This window comes from Coregonus lavaretus (assembly GCF_964263955.1).
Source record: "Coregonus lavaretus genome assembly, chromosome: 10".
Taxonomy (NCBI): Eukaryota; Metazoa; Chordata; class Actinopteri; order Salmoniformes; family Salmonidae; genus Coregonus; species Coregonus lavaretus.
Genome location: NC_139997.1, coordinates 29,509,182 through 29,527,103, shown reverse-complemented (window position 1 = coordinate 29,527,103; position 17,922 = coordinate 29,509,182). Strand labels below are relative to the sequence as shown.

The 17,922-nt window shown below is 43.1% G+C and overlaps 1 pseudogene across 1 annotated transcript; it reads right to left on the bottom strand.

The window, feature by feature from the left end:
• Positions 1-2,153: 2,153 nt before the first annotated feature.
• On the bottom strand, positions 2,154-17,141 carry LOC311136287 (gem-associated protein 5-like; annotated as a pseudogene). Its single transcript has 21 exons — positions 17,088-17,141; positions 16,690-16,866; positions 16,226-16,385; positions 15,998-16,078; positions 15,716-15,848; positions 15,415-15,578; positions 14,970-15,175; positions 14,773-14,858; positions 12,916-12,998; positions 12,261-12,397; positions 12,027-12,099; positions 11,577-11,750; positions 6,531-6,669; positions 6,131-6,287; positions 5,818-5,940; positions 3,763-3,879; positions 3,557-3,673; positions 3,198-3,345; positions 2,869-3,000; positions 2,537-2,755; positions 2,154-2,399 (listed from the first exon to the last, which is right to left on the bottom strand). The product of its transcript is annotated as a gem-associated protein 5-like (transcript).
• Positions 17,142-17,922: the final 781 nt, after the last annotated feature.

The following is a 17,922-nucleotide window of genomic DNA, read 5'->3' as shown; positions in this document are numbered from 1 at the left end:
AAGGCCGTAGAAATAGTCAAAGACTCCGGCCACCCTAGTCATAGACTGTTCTCTCTGCTACCACATGGCAAGCGGTACCGGAGCACCAAGTCTAGGTCCAAAAGGCTTCTCAACAGCTTTTACCCCCAAGCCATAAGACTCCTGAACAGCTAAACATGGCTACCCGGACTATTTGCATTGTCCCTCCCCACCCCACCCGCTCTTTTACGCTGCTGCTACTCTCTGTTTATTTTCTATGCATAGTCACTTTAACTCTACCCACATGTACATACAGTGGGGGAAAAAAGTATTTAGTCAGCCACCAATTGTGCAAGTTCTCCTACTTAAAAAGATGAGAGAAGCCTGTAATTTTCATCATAGGTACACGTCAACTATGACAGACAAATTGAGGAAAAAAATCCAGAAAATCACATTGTAGGATTTTTTATTAATTAATTTGCAAATTATGGTGGAAAATAAGTATTTGGTCACCTACAAACAAGCAAGATTTCTGGCTCTCACAGACCTGTAACTTCTTTTTTAAGAGGCTCCTCTGTCCTCCACTCGTTACCTGTATTAATGGCACCTGTTTGAACTTGTTATCAGTATAAAAGACACCTGTCCACAACCTCAAACAGTCACACTCCAAACTCTACTATGGCCAAGACCAAAGAGCTGTCAAACGACACAAGAAACAAAATTGTAGACCTGCACCAGGCTGGGAAGACTGAATCTGCAATAGGTAAGCAGCTTGGTTTGAAGAAATCAACTGTGGGAGCAATTATTAGGAAATGGAAGACATTCAAGACCACTGATAATCTCCCTCGATCTGGGGCTCCACGCAAGATCTCACCTCGTGGGGTCAAAATGATCACAAGAACGGTGAGCAAAAATCCCAGAACCACACGGGGGGACCTAGTTAATGACCTGCAGAGAGTTGGGACCAAAGTAACAAAGCCTACAATCAGTAACACACTATGCCGCCAGGGACTCAAATCCTGCAGTGCCAGACGTGTCCCCCTGCTTAAGCCAGTACATATCCAGGCCCGTCTGAAGTTTGCTAGAGTGCATTTGGATGATCCAGAAGAGGATTGGGAGAATGTCATATGTTCAGATGAGACCAAAATATAACTTTTTGGTAAAAACTCAACTCGTCGTGTTTGGAGGACAAAGAATGCTGAGTTGCATCCAAAGAACACCATACCTACTGTGAAGCATGGGGGTGGAAACATCATGCTTTGGGGCTGTTTTTCTGCAAAGGGACCAGGACGACTGATCCGTGTAAAGGAAAGAATGAATGGGGCCATGTATCGTGAGATTTTGAGTGAAAACCTCTTTCCATCAGCAAGGGCATTGAAGATGAAACGTGGCTGGGTCTTTCAGCATGACAATGATCCCAAACACACCGCCCGGGCAATCAAGGAGTGGCTTCGTAAGAAGCATTTCAAGGTCCTGGAGTGGCCTAGCCAGTCTCCAGATCTCAACCCTATAGAAAATCTTTGGAGGGAGTTGAAAGTCCGTGTTGCCCAGCGACAGCCCCAAAACGTCACTGCTCTAGAGGAGATCCGCATGGAGGAATGGGCCAAAATACCAGCAACAGTGTGTGAAAACCTTGTGAAGACTTACAGAAAACGTTTGACCTGTGTCATTGCCAACAAAGGGTATATAACAAAGTATTGAGAAACTTTTGTTATTGACCAAATACTTATTTTCCACCATAATTTGCAAATAAATTCATAAAAAATCCTACAATGTGATTTTCTGGATTTTTTCCCCCTCATTTTGTCTGTCATAGTTGACGTGTACCTATGATGAAAATTACAGGCCTCTCATCTTTTTAAGTGGGAGAACTTGCACAATTGGTGGCTGACTAAACACCTTTTTAACCCACTGTATTACCTAAATTACCTCAACTAACCTGTGCCCCCGCACATTGACTCTGTACCGGTACCCCCTGTATATAGCCTCCCTACTGTTATTTTATATTACTGCTGCTCTTTAATTATTTGTTATTTTTTGTTTTTACTCATCTATTTTTTACTTAACACTTATTTTTTCTTAAAACTGCATTGTTGGTTAAGGGCTTGTAAGTAAGCATTTCACTGTAAGGTCTACACCTGTTGTATTCGGTGCATGTGGCAAATAATATTTGATTCGAATCAGATTAGGCACGTTCATAGGAACGTCTGTGGATTCTCTATGGTTTTCAGTTGTTGGTGAAAAGCTTTCAGTTACTCTGGGTTGCTGAGAGAGACACCAAACTCCCTCTCCCACACAGCCCTCAGGGTAGCTAGGAAGCCATTTTGGCTCTTACAGGAGGCAGACCAGGGATGGCTGGAGGAACAGGTCCAAGTCACTACGTCTGTCCCTGTTAGACTCACAGTGAGCAGCTTGATAGTGCAGAAGTGTAACCGGTGGGCCTATATCAGAGGGGGACAGTAGAGATCAAGCATGAAAATCAACCCACATATCTCATCTGACTATAATCTACAGCTAATCAATGGGACTATATCTAGTATCTATATTTATGAGCATTGGCCAGTTCAGGGCAACTAACCAATAGGCTCTCCTGTGCGATGAGGAGTTGCTCCCAGCCAATCCTGAGAGGATGCCACATCTAAGGTAGAGGTCTTTGGCACATTTTAGGTAGAGTGAATGGGACAGGTCACTTTCACCAGAGATCCTCGCCAGACTGGCGGCCGTCTTCAGCGATACTGGGTCGTTTTTCATGGCGATGACTTTGGCAGTGTCGAAGCTGGAGTCCACGGCGAGATAACTGGGTGAAACATTTGATTTGATAAATACACAACACGTTCTATTAGCATCAAGTCAGCTATTCAGAGGAACCATCTTTTAATCTACCATACGTTACACAGTGCACTTTTACACCGAGATGCAGTTTTATTAATGAAGATGGGTAAATGCTAATCTGTTATTTGCACGGCTGCCCAGGTGGTGTAGAGCCCCTTGAGCACAGGGTCATCTGGCTGCAGCCTAGCCATGGCCAGGGCTATGGCCTCCCTGAGACAGCACACAAACATGACTCACAGCTCAGAGATTACAATGATCACTCCCATTGATAGGCCAGTCACAGATAACAATCTAAAATCCTACCACTAAGTAGAGGGGAATTACTCTATTGGATCTTCTTACAACACTAACTTTAATATTCTTTATAGAATAATTTATGTGTAAAATAACCTGTAGAGCTAAATGACCTGTAGAGCTGGTGGGACTTGAGGAGGTCTATGGCCTCGTAGACCTTGTTGATGGACAGGAGATGCGAGGCAGCCTTGAGGAACTGCTTCTGAAGACACAGCTGCTTCACATAGGCCTCCACTGTACTCAGCCACACCTGGTAACAAGCTGAGGGTTTCACAAATACAATTACACACCTGTATGCATACAAACAGCACTGTACCACAGAGAAACACATAACTTTGCAAGGAGCAAGAGAACAACGAATTATACTAATTGCCTAGTTGGTTGCTGAATCGGAACAGCTTAATATTGTAAATATGCATTCTAAACTGGAATAAATAGAAAAACATTTAGACTTTAAATTAGTGCTCTTTACCCATAGGTGCAACAGAGAGCAGGTGATCACTCGGCTCTCCTTTCTCAGTGGCCACCTGCAGAGCTCCAGCGATGTCACCTTTCCACAGTCTCAGGTACACCACAGACTCATATATAATCAGAGAAAGTGTTATAAGTGTAAGTATTATGAAAGTGTTTTAACAAGTGTATAATCATTATGAATGTCTGATAACAATTACATAATACAACATAACATAGCGTCCTCACCCTCCTCCTGGAACACCCTTTAGAGGGCAACTCTATCTGCGAACAGCCCCAGTTGGATGTGATCTCCCAGGCCTGGGACACAGTGGGCTGGAGGGGCTGAGGACAGACAGAGGGGACAAAGACAGGGTCAGAGGTCAAACACTGCTCTATGAGGACATACAATTATGACCTGCCTTATCTGTTTGGACCTTATTTATCTGTATCATTAATCTTAACTAAAGACAACTCCTTGTGCTTTTATTTTATGCTGCCGCCTAGACTTGAACATTTTGCCAGTAAACAATAGTTGAGTACTTAGTTGATTGTATACAGTGCCTTAAAAAATTATTCATCCCCCTTGGCGTTTTTCCTATTTTGTCGCATTACAACCTGTAATTTAAATGGATTTTTATTTGGATTTCATGTAATGGACATACACAAAATAGTCCAAATTGGTGAAGTGAAATGAAAAAAATAACTTGTTTCAAAAAATTCAAATAAATAAATAAATAACGGAAAAGTGGTGCGTGCATATGTATTCACCCCCTTTGCTATGAAGCCCCTAAATAAGATCTGGTGCAACCAATTACCTTCAAAAGTCACATAATTAGTTAAATAAACTCCACCTGTGTGCAATCTAAGTGTCACATGATCTGTAACATGATCTCAGTACATATACACCTGTTCTGAAAGGCCCCAGATTCTGCAACACCACTAAGCAAGGGGCACCACCAAGCAAGCGGCACATGAAGACCAAGGAGCTCTCCAGGGACAAAGTTGTGGAGAAGTACAGATCAGGGTTGGGTTATAAAAAAATATCTGAAACTTTGAACATCCCACGGACCACCATTAAATCCATTATTAAAAAATGGAAAGAATATGGCACCACAACAAACCTGCCAAGAGAGGGCCGCCCACCAAAACTCACGGACCAGGTAAGGAGGGTATTAATCAGAGAGGCAACAAAGAGACCAAAGATAACCCTGAAGGAGCTACAAAGCTCCACAGCGGAGAGTGGAGTATCTGTCCATAGGACAACTTTAAGCTGCACACTCCACAGAGCTGGGCTTTATGGAAGAGTGGCCAGAAAAAAGCCATTGCCTAAAGAAAAAAATAAGCAAACACGTTTGGTGTTCGCCAAAAGGCATGTGGGAGACTCCCCAATCATATGGAAGAAGGTACTCTGGTCAGATGAGACTAAAATTGAGCTTTTTGGCCATCAAAGAAAACGCAATGTCTGGTGCAAACCCAACACCTCTCATCACCCGAGAACACCATCCCCACAGTGAAGCATGGGGGTGGCAGCATCATGCTGTGGGGATGTTTTTCATTGGCAGGGACTGGGAAACTGGTCAGAATTGAAGGAATGATGGATGGCGCTAAATACAGGGAAATTCTTGAGGGAAACCTGTTTCAGTCTTCCAGAGATTTGAGACTTGGACGGAGGTTCACCTTCCAGCAGGACAATGACCCTAAGCATACTGCTAAAGCAACACTTGAGTGGTTTAAGGGGAAACATTTACATGTCTTGGAATGGCCTAGTCAAAGCCCAGACCTCAATCCAATTGAGAATCTGTGGTATGACAAAGATTGCTGTACACCAGCGGAACCCATCCAACTTGAAGGAGCTGGAGCAGTTTTGCCTTGAAGAATGGGCAAAAATCCCAGTGGCTGGATGTTCCGAGCTTATAGAGACATACCCCAAGAGACTTGCAGCTGTAATTGCTGCAAAAGGTGGCTCTACAAAGTATTGACTTTGGGGGGGTGAATAGTTATGCACGCTCAAGTTTTCTGTTTTTTTTGTCTTATTTCTTGTTTGTTTCTAAATAAAAATTATTTTGCATCTTCAAAGTGGTAGGCATGTTGTGTAAATCAAATGATACAAACCCCCCAAAAATCAATTTTAATTCCAGGTTGTAAGGCAACAAAATAGGAAAAATGCCAAGGGGGGGTGAATACTTTCGCAAGGTACTGTAGGTCCTCAAAGGTGTAGCTACTGGGCTACATGTCTAATCTTGTGGTATAATCCAGATAAGGATGGACTGAAAGTCTCACCCTCAGAGTTCCTGACTGTGGCCAGGTTGAGACAGTCCTGCTGGAGGTCTTCCCTGGGCCGGTGGTCCATGGACATACTGAGGGGCAGCATGGAGCAAGGCTTCCTCTTCTTTAGAGACACCTCTGGAAGAAAAGACAACAAACACCAGAGGGGGTTGCAGTGGATGGAGACTGATCATGCAGACTTATACTCATGATAAGTTGATGAATAGGACTTGTAACTGTGTGTTAGTTGACACAGGGGGCTGAGGTTTTCCTGGTCAGGTCACGTGGTCAGGAAAAACTCAGGGCTCTATGAACAATAATGTTCTTGTTGGTTTCTCCACTTTTTTCATTTCTTTCTTTACAGTCAGTAAGGATTTCCCTCCATTTTGCACTTTCTCCACCACTGATCTGTCCATTTGATTACTGGATGAAGAAATTGAAAGGAAATTAGTAGTATGTAAGCTGTATGACATGATAATTCTTAACTTGTACGGCAGCAATTAAAGATGCAATTGAAGAAGATGACTGGATTGAGACAGCCTGAATGTAATGGTAGATGGACCATGGCTACAGTGCTACCTGTCACTGAGGAGATACTAGTGGCCTTGCATAAATAAAATAATACATTGCCATTCAATAGCGGCTGATTGGAATTTGTAGCAGCAAAACCCTATTCCCATCTACAGTATCTACAGTATATACAGTAATGTTTATGCATTGGGACTGACCTGTGCTGTACCGTCATAAGAGACGTGACCAGTCGCCCGTCGTGGTGGGGGCTCCAGGCCAGGCCGGTGATCTTGGCTGTGTGAACCGCCAGGCTCCAATACGCCTCGGTCACCAAAACGGAATTCTCTAGGGGAGTCTCTGAACACAGACAAGAGATTGAAGAGATTGACAGTTATTTTGTGTTTCTTCCATTTGCGAATAATCACATCAACTGTTGTCACCTTCTCACCAAGCTGCTTGTCGATGGTCTTGTAGCCCATTCCAGCCTTGTGTAGGTCTACAATCTTGTCCCTGACATCCTTGGAGAGCTATTTGATCTAGCCATGGTAGAGAGTTTGGAATCTGATTGATTGATTGCTTCTGTGGACAGGTGTCTTTTATACAGGTAACAAGCTAAGATTAGAAGCACTCCCTTTAAGAGTGTGCTCCTAATCTCAGCTCGTTACTTGTATAAAAGACACCTGGGAGCCAGAAATCTTTCTGATTGAGAGGGGGTCAAATACTTATTTCCCTCATTAAAATGCAAATCAATTTATAACATTTTTGACATGCGTTTTTCTGGATTTTTTTGTTGTTATTCTGTCTCTCACTGTTCAAATCAACCTACCATTAAAATTATAGACTGATAATTTCTTTGTCAGTGGGCAAACGTACAAAATCAGCAGGGGATCAAATACTTTTTTCCTTCACTGTATATATATTTTATACACACGGGATACAAATGGGATACACAGTGTATATAGTGCATTCGGAAAGTATTCAGACCCCTTGACTTTTTCCACATTTTGTTACGTTACAGCCTTATTCTAAAATTGATAAAATAGTTTTTTCCCTCATCAATCTACACACAATACCCCATAATGACAAACCAAAAACAGGTTTTTAGAAATGTTTGCACATTTATGAAAATAATAAAAAACTGAAATATCACATTTACATAAGTATTCAGAAACTTTACTCAGTACTTTGTTGAAGCACCTTTGGCAGCAATTACAGCCTTGCGTCTTCTTGGGTATGATGCTACAAGCTTGGCACACCTGTATTTGGGGAGTTTCTCCCATTCTTCTCTGCAGATCCTCTCAAGCTCTATCAGGTTGGATGGGGAGCGTCGTTTGCAGCTATTTTCAGGTCTCTCCAGAGATGTTCGATCAGGTTCAAGTCCGGGCTCTGGATTGGCCACTCAAGGACATTCAGAGACTTGTCCCGAAGCCATTCCTGCATTGTCTTGGCTGTGTGCTTAGGGTCGTTGTCCTGTTGGAAGGTAAACCTGAGGTCCTGAGAGCTCTGGAGCAGGTTTTCATCAAGGATCTCTCTGTACTTTGCTCCATTCATCTTTCCCTCGATCCTGACTAGTCTCCCAGTCCCTGCAAAACATCCCCACATCATGATGCTGCCACCACCATGCTTCACTGTAGGGATGGTGCCAGGTTTCCTTCAGACGTGACACTTGGCATTCAGGCCAAAGAGTTCAATCTTGGTTTCATCAGACCAGAGAATCTTGTTTCTCATGGTCTGAGTGTCCTTTAGGTGCCTTTTGGCAAACTTCAAGCGGGCTGTCATGTGCCTTTTACTGAGGAGTGGCTTCTGTCTGGCCACTCTACCATAAAGGCCTGATTGGTGGAGTGCTGCAGAGATGGTTGTCCATCTGGAAGGTTCTCTCATCTCCACAGAGGAACTCTGGAGCTCTGTCAGAGTGACCATCGGGTTCTTGGTGACCTCCCTGACCAAGGCCCTTCTCCCTTGATTGCTCAGTTTGGCCGGGCGGCCAGCTCTAGGAAGAGTCTTGGTGGTTCCAAACTTCTTCCATTTAAGAATGATGGAGGCCACTGTGTTCTTGGGGACCTTCAATGCTGCAGAACTTTTTTGCCTCTAAGCAATCCGGTCTCGGAGCTCTACGGACAATTCCTTCGACCTCATGGCTTGGTTTTTGCTCTGACATGCATTGTCAACAGGTGTGTGCCTTTCCAAATCATGTCCAATCAATTGAATTTACCACAGGTGGACTCCAATCAAGTTGTAGAAACAACCTCAAGGATGATCAATGCAAACAGGAAGCACCTGAGCTCAATTTCGAGTCTCATAGCAAAGGGTCTGAATACTTATGTAAATAAGTGTTTCTGTTTTTGTTTTTTTATAAATTTCCTAAAATTACCAAAACCCTGTTTTCGTTTTGTCATTATGGGGTATTATGTGTAGATTGCTGAGGAAATTGTTTTATTTAATCAATTTCAGAATAAGGCTTAATGTAAGAAAATGTGGAAAATATCAAGGGGTCTGAATATTTTCCAAAGGCACTGTATATGGTAGCTATATACAGTGAGGGAAAAAAGTATTTGATCCCCTGCTGATTTTGCACATTTGCCCACTGACAAAGAAATGATCAGTCTATAATTTTAATGGTAGGTTGATTTGAACAGTGAGAGACAGAATAACAACAAAAAAATCCAGAAAAACGCATGTCAAAAATTTTATACATTGATTTGCATTTTAATGATAAACCTACCAAATAAACCTACCATTAAAATTATAGACTGATCATTTCTTTGTCAGTGGGCAAACGTACAAAATCAGCAGGGGATCACATACTTTTTTCCCTCACTGTAAAACTAAAGGTCTAGGAAGATATATACACTGCTCAAAAAAATAAAGGGAACACTAAAATAACACATCCTAGATCTGAATGAATGAAATAATCGTATTAAATACTTTTTTCTTTACGTAGTTGTATGTGCTGACAACAAAATCACACACAAATTATCAATGGAAATCAAATTTATCAACCCATGGAGGTCTGGATTTGGAGTCACCCTCAAAATTAAAGTGGAAAACCACACTACAGGCTGATCCAACTTTGATGTAATGTCCTTAAAACAAGTCAAAATGAGGCTCAGTAGTGTGTGTGGCCTCCACGTGCCTGTATGACCTCCCTACAACGCCTGGGCATGCTCCTGATGAGGTGGCGGATGGTCTCCTGAGGGATCTCCTCCCAGACCTGGACTAAAGCATCCGCCAACTCCTGGACAGTCTGTGGTGCAACGTGGCGTTGGTGGATGGAGCGAGACATGATGTCCCAGATGTGCTCAATTGGATTCAGGTCTGGGGAACGGGCGGGCCAGTCCATAGCATCAATGCCTTCCTCTTGCAGGAACTGCTGACACACTCCAGCCACATGAGGTCTAGCATTGTCTTGCATTAGGAGGAACCCAGGGCCAACCGCACCAGCATATGGTCTCACAAGGGGTCTGAGGATCTCATCTTGATACCTAATGGCAGTCAGGCTACCTCTGGCGAGCACATGGAGGGCTGTGCGGCCCCCCAAAGAAATGCAACCCCACACCATGACTGACCCACTGCCAAACCGGTCATGCTGGAGGATGTTGCAGGCAGCAGAACGTTCTCCACGGCGTCTCCAGACTCTGCTTTCATCTGTGAAGAGCACAGGGCGCCATTGGCGAATTTGCCAATCTTGGTGTTCTCTGGCAAATGCCAAATGTCCTGCACGGTGTTGGGCTGTAAGCACAACCCCCACCTGTGGACGTCGGGCACTCATACCACCCTCATGGAGTCTGTTTCTGACCGTTTGAGCAGACACATGCACATTTGTGGCCTGCTGGAGGTCATTTTGGCAGTGCTCCTTCTGCTCCTCCTTGCACAAAGGCGGAGGTAGCAGTCCTGCTGCTGGGTTGTTGCCCTCCTACGGCCTCCTCCACGTCTCCTGATGTACTGGCCTGTCTCCTGGTAGCGCCTCCATGCTCTGGACACTGCACTGACAGACACAGCAAACCTTCTTGCCACAGCTCGCATTGATGTGCCATCCTGGATGAGCTGCCTTACCTGAGCCACTTGTGTGGGTTGTAGACTCCGTCTCATGCTACCACTAGAGTGAAAGCACTGCCAGCATTCAAAAGTGACCAAAACATCAGCCAGGAAGCATAGGAACTGAGAAGTGGTCTGTGGTCACCACCTGCAAAACCAGTCCTTTATTGGGGGTGTCTTGCTAATTCCCTATAATTTCCACCTGTTGTCTATTCCATTTGCACAACAGCATGTGAAATTTATTGTCAATCAGTGTTGCTTCCTAAGTGGACAGTTTGATTTCACAGAAGTGTGATTGACTTGGAGTTACATTGTGTTGTTTAAGTGTTCCCTTAATTTTTTTGAGCAGTGTATATATCTTTCAAGACCATTAGTTTTACATAGCTACCATATTTACACTGAGTGCACAAAACATTAAGAACACCTTCCTAATATTGAGTTGCGCCCTAGGAACAGCCTCAATCCATCAGGGCATGGACTCTACAAGGTGTCGAAAACATTCCACAGGGATGCAGGCCCATGCTGACTACAATGCTTCCCACAGTTGTGTCAAGTTGGCTGGATGTCCTTTGGGTTGTGGACCATTCTTGATACACACAGGAAACTGTTGAGCGTGGAAAAACCCAGCAGCGTTGTAGTTCTTGACATAAACCTGTGTCCCTGGCACCAACTACCATACCCCTTTCAAAGGCACTTAAATATTTTGTCTAGTCACCCTCTGAATGGCACACATACACAATCAATGTCTCACTCATCTCAAGGCTTAAAAATCCTTCTTAAAAATATCTTATTTTATTAATTTTTAATTTTTACGTAATTTAGCAGACGCTCTTATCCAGAGCGACTTAGTTAGTGAGTCCATACATTTTCATCTTCCCCTTCATCTACACTGATTGAAGTGTATTTAACAAGTGACAACAATAAGGGATCATAGCTTTCACCTGAATTCACCTGATCAGTCTATGTCATGGAAAGAGTAGGTGTTCTTAATGTTTCAAACACAGTGTATATCTTCCAAGACCATTAGTTTTACATAGCTACCATTCCCAATGGAGCCCTCTGCTGGCTCACTGCTGCCTCTGCACCCCATATTACCGTCAGTATCATTCCTTGAGATATGCACACTTGTCTTTAACACAGATCATACAACATATCAACAGGAGATTTAAACACTCAGATCTGAAAATATGATTCGGCACCAGCATACACACCTGGGGAACTCCCCTCACCTATGACAGTGCGGAGGTCGTGGATGTAGACCATGGCGTTGCTGGATCCAGAGGCCAGGAGGTACTGCAGCTCGGGCAGGGAGTTGTGGTCATGGTGCCAGCGCAGCACGTTGATTATCTTATGGTGCTGCTGGATGGTACACAGCAGCTTGAGAGTCTGGGCCTGGTACACCTCTATGGACCTCAGAGAGACAAAGCCAGGAATTATAGTTGCCCCAATATAATTTCAATCACTTTGAGACCTAGTGAAAATGGATACATAAATAAAATGACCACATTCAAATCACTTTTTCCCAAAGTGCATTTAAACTTCTTAATACACTTTACAGTAAAACCGTCAGTACAGCTACAGTCTCATTTTAGACAGGCACTCATCAATCATTTTAGATGACAGTTGCCTCCGGTTAATTCTCCAGGCCTATACACAGTTTAAGGGAATGAGGACTCAACAGTCCTCATTGCCAATGGCCACAACTTTACCATCTGGTTTCCAGCTGAGATCTGTGTGGGATGACAGCTTGTGCTGCAGAAAATAGAACATGACCTTCAAAATGTATTCAAATTACCAACATTATATTCAATTGCACATCGCCACATGCAGTGACTGGGTAAAATACTTATGTAGAGGGTCCTGCTGAAAAGGAATAGATAAATACATAAATGTAGAGAGCCTCTCCATCTCACCATGATGCTGTTGGTGTACTTGATGAGCCTGTCAATGTATGTGGCCTCTCCTGCCAGTTTCCAGGGGTCATGCTGTAGGATGAGGCCCTCTCCAGCACAGCTATACAGGCTGTAGGACAGCCGGTCTCCTGCTCCGCCTGGAGATGACACACTGACTGTTGCACACTGTTTTAGCACCCTGCTGTTGTCTCTCTTATTCACAACACTAATCAGTCAACGATAACCCTGAAGAGGTCACATCTCAATCTCAATGTCCACATGCCACTCTGGGACACCAGCAGGAGGAGGAGCCATGCCAGCAAAAAGTGTCAAAACAAATTAACATGGTCTTTGTTGGTTTAGAAACCATCAGCAGATCGTTCACACAGCAGCAATTATGTTTACTGTTTCAAAAGGCTGAATGATGGATACGGTAATCAAAATGTCATCTGCCGGAAGCTGGTAAAATTAACATTCCACCATCTTGATTTCCCAATGAATGGCTCAGGGAGAGAGGTAAGCGTTTTCTCAACTCAATTATGGAGTATATTACCAAAGCGTCAAGAGATGCTTTCTGCTGACTCATGGCTTTGGCACAACGCCCACCCGCATAAGTTGCTAGGTCAGAGAGTGCTCAGCATACAGTACACACACTTAGATATACTTAAGAGCTTACCAAATGACAGAAGGGGGACAGGGGGTCCCCAGGCTAATGTGTACACAGTCTTTTTGTGATAAGTGCTGGATACCTGAGGCGGCCTGGGCATGATGACCATTCATTAATGTCATAACAGATATGAAATGTAATTATCTTGGTGAGAAATTATGATAATCACTAACAGTTTGGATTTGATTAAACCTCCGACATACAGTATCTCAGATATAAATAGATATATAAATATAGCAGCCTGGTCTCATAGACTAGACGTAACATAGTAAACGTAAAGTAAATGTAAATCCAGGGAGCTCAAATTAGTATGACATGTTACGTTTGGTATGGTTACATAAGACAGATGGTTACTTAAGGCTAAAAAGGAAAAAACTAAAGTAGGGTGGTTGGTCGGGGAGGATGGATGGATGGGTGGGCATATAACGCATAACGCGAATGTCTAGCAACCCAAAGGTTGCGTGTTCAAATCTCATCACGGACAACTTAAGCATTTTTGCAAATTTTGCAACTACTTACTACTTTTTAGCTACTTCGCTAACCCTTCCCCTTTAACCTAACTCCTAACCCTAAACTTAACCCCTAACCCCTAGTAGGCTTGGGCAGTATCCAGATTGTCATACTTTCATACCAACCTTGTAACATCCTGGGATATTAGTTAATACCGGCACTGAACACAAGGGGCGCTATTTTCAAACCCCCCTGAGCCTCTGAGATCCAAAGGTTAGCAATGTTAACAAGTACATGTAAAGCCCCATAGCGAATGCTAACTAAATGCTAACGAGCGTTGCAAACATTTACAAAAAAATGCTACTCACAGTTTGCTGCACGCACAAAACAAATATTAGACAGCAAAGCTCTTGATCCAGGAGGGGATTCGCTGCTGTTACCAAGCAAAGCTTGATTTTGCAAGAAGCTTAGCACTTAGCTAGATAGCTAACTAGCTACTAAATTAGCAAACCAAATGCACAACTGCAGAGCATTTAGCACATTTTTGACAGTTAACTTAATATTTATAAAATATCTAGCTGGCAAACATTTTGTTGTGAATTCCATACTGTAACTAGATCACCTGGCGCGTGTTGCTCAACAGTGAGTGACACACAAGGCTCTGGTCTGTCATCGTTGTGTGCTTGTAAACAAACACCACGTGACTCGGGACTACCGGTAAGCATCATAATAAAATGTGACACGTGAAATGAAGAACGCAATCTTCTTTATCTCCTAACATATTGCACAAGTTGATTGCAGGTATTTTACTTAAAAAGTAGCTACAAATATTCAAATGTAGAAAACAAATTCAAATAAATAGTTTCAACGGTATTGAAGAACCATCCTTGTGGCCATTTCCAAATACCCCGGTATACGGTATATAAGGTATATACGGTATACCCCCCAAGCCTAACCCTTAGCCTAGCTAATGTTAGCCCCCTAGCTAACGTTAGCGTTAGCCACCTCGCTAACGTTAGTCACAACAAATTGGAATTCATAACATATCATACGTTTAGAAAATTCATAACATATTGTACGAATTGCAATTCGTAACTCATCATACGAAATGGATGTTGCACATCCACAAAGTAATACATACCATACGAAACGTAACATATACTAATTGGAGTGTCCCGGATTTACATCTACTATGTTACGTCTCTCTCTGAGTCCAGGTTGAATATAGATATAGGTCCTGTGTGGCTCAGTTGGTAGAGCATGGCACTTGTAACGCCAGGGTTGTGGGTTGAATTCTCACGGGGACCAGTACAAAAAAAAGTATGAAAATGTATGCACTCACTACTGTAAGTCGCTCTGGATAAGAGTGTCTGCTAAATGACTAAAATAAGGAGTTAGATGAAGAGTTTCTCTTACTTGTTAGAGAAAGCATTGTAGATGCCAACTTTGCCGTCATAGGTTCCAAAAGCTAAGGATCCTTCTTTGGTTGGATGCCAGGACAACTGCAATGAACAAAGATTTGGAAATTGTCACATACATGCGCTAGCCATCTTCACTTTTACCATAAACCAGTAGACAATAACTGATATCAATATGCCCTAAGAGTCTCTTACCGCTGTAACTTTGGACTTGATGCCCTGCCAGAAGGTATTGGTGTCGTACTTGTTCTGGATGGAGAGGCTGCTCCACACACGGATCACGCATTCTCCCACCCCCAGGGCCAGGCAGCCCCACAGGAGAGAAGATCAGGGTGTTCACAAACCCCCAGGGTGGGCAGGGTCCAGCAGTAGTCCAATGACGACAGGTCCCAGCATTTTATCTGGAATAATAAGAGAAGCAAATTGAGTGAGAAAATCTTGCCAACATGGATTCTGGAGTCACTCTCTGCATATAGGGACACTAAGCACTTCTTATAGACTGCATGTTTGATTGACCATTTATAGGGCTACATTTTGACTTCTCAAAAACTCACACAATACTCAAAGTGTCACTGTTGTCAAAAGAGTCATTCAGTAAATTGCTTTAAAGCTGCCTCGAGTGGGTTTAAACCCATCTCACCTCTCTGTCCATGGAGGTACTGAGAAGGAGCTCTGTTGTCCTGAACACACACTGAGCTTATGTTGAACACGATCCTAATGTGGTTCTGGCCCTCTGAGGACGCTCCCAACAGGCTTCACTTCTGCTTGCCTTCCTTGGTGAGGTCCCACATGATCAGCTCACCCCTACACACACGCAGAGGGAAGTTAGTACAGTGTTGGCAAAATGACTTCTCAAAATACTAAGTATTAGCATGTTGCCGACAAATCATATTTATAATGATTAATGGTACTATCCTCAATTATGTTTTCATAGATCATACCCAAAGCAGCTTGACACGACTTGTGATGGCTTGCCCTTGGGCCAGTACACAGTGAGCCAGATTCTCTCCTTGACCGCCAGATCCACCCCTGTCCCTCTTCTCTTCAGGAACGGCAGCTTCATGTTCATCACACCTGACAGAGGAGGGGGACATAATCATCTTTAACTCCAAGAGATGGGACCCTCTTAAAGAGCATACTGCACCAACTCTCAATAGTTGTATGATAACCATTAAAAGCTATGGAGGATGCAGGTCGATAACTCAGTTAGGTTGTCGTCTCACCTTTGCCCTTCAGCGTGCTCCAGATTCTTATGGTCTGGTCCTTGCTCCCAAATGCAAGATAACACCCCTTCTCTGTGCCCTCTGGTTGTTTTTGAAAATATAATTTTTGCAAAAAAAGGGGTAAAATGTCTTCTGTTAACCAGATCTGATGACTACAAATACTGTAGATAGTCTTCTCAGCATGCCATTTGTCACTGACTGAATGCATTCAGTACAGCATCTTCTAACCCACGGTGTTGTTGTTGGGCGTGCTGTAAAGCACCTCTTCATTGGGCAGTGGGGCCCAGGCCAGGGCGTGGATCTTGTCGTCATGGCCACGGAGACGATGCACCACCTCACCCTTCTTACTGATGTCAATCAGCACAATCATGCCATCTTTGTACATGAGAGATTGAGATACATAGCCATTTGGAATGCTTTCCTGGGAAGTCATTTGTCCCTGGTATTTGCAGTGTGTGATGGATGCATTTTAATGGATGCAGTGAAGTACACTTCTCAGCATGAGCAATTACTACAGCTCAGTTGGTAGAGCATGGCGCTTGTAACGCCAAGGTAGTGGGTTTGATTGCCGAGACCACCCACATGTAAAATGTATGAACGCATGACTAAGTCTCTTTAGATAAAAGCATCTGCTAAAAGGCATATATTATTGTGCACGCATGCACCACTAGAGGTTGTATATCTTACCCCACAGCAATATAGTGTCAGTTGTGAGCAGAGCAGGACAGGCAGAAGATATTCCTTGGTTTAAGGAAGAAGCTTTGAGTTTCACCAGTGTTGTACCAGTAGCAGACCACAATGCCTTTCTCATCCCCTGACACCACAGGGTTCTTCTCCCCGGGGGAGCAGTGGAGGGCTGTGATGGTGTTCTGTGGGCCAATGTTGAGACAGTACTTAGATACAATATTTACACTTAGAAGAACTGTATTTTTCCATAAGCAAATTCATCATACCTGGTAGAGACAGACAAGATGGAATCAGCACTATCCTGAAGGTTTCAGAGTGGAACTAAGCTGGTGAGATTTATGCTCCTTTACTATGAGCTTCTCATCTGTGTCCCAGAATTTAACAGTCCCATTATCAGAGGTACTGGCACAAATATGGCTTTGGCTGGCATGCTCTCTCCCACATTCTGAAATTGCATTTTTGTCCCCCCCCAGTTTTATTATTGGAATGTGATACAAAACGAGGCAACGGTGTGCTTTAGGACAATGCAGACGCATCCGAGTGGTCGGGTAGCTTGTTTGGAGTGTTTATAATACTGGATTAAAAAAATACTATAATAATAATGTATCCCCCCCCCCGAGACCAGACCACAGATAGAAGAAGGAAAACATTACTAAATAGAGGAACATGGAGGAGGAAGACCTGAGGTTGAGGATGATGTACAGTATATAAATCAGGGATGTGTCGCATTTTTCAATTTGAGAATACATTCAGCTGGTAAAAATATTTCTGGAAAATTATTACTGAAGCTGAATCAATGTCCTGATAAAGTTAGCCTACTGTTACACTAAAAACACCACATTTCTAGTGGGATTTTAGGATGGTTAGATGAAGCCGAATAGTTGCATTTGTTTTCTCATACAGCCAAAACTCAATAGCTCTCACCGCTAGGGTCCATGTGCTTTTTGGTCAATTAATATGACCTATTACATGACAAGATAAAAAAAAGAGTAAAGGGTCATTCCTCGTTTATTTGATTTGAATCTGAAATCAAACAACACATAAACGTTTTTTGTATTTTGTTTAATTGTCTAAAGGAAATATTAAATAAAGAGAAACGGAATAATGATTTGATTATTGAAACGTTGTGTTTTTAATTTTCGGTTCTGTTCAACCCGTGCATCGTACGTTTTGGCCAATTAATAGTCATGGCTTCCTGACAACACAGAAAATGATAAATGGGTCTTTCTTTATGTTTT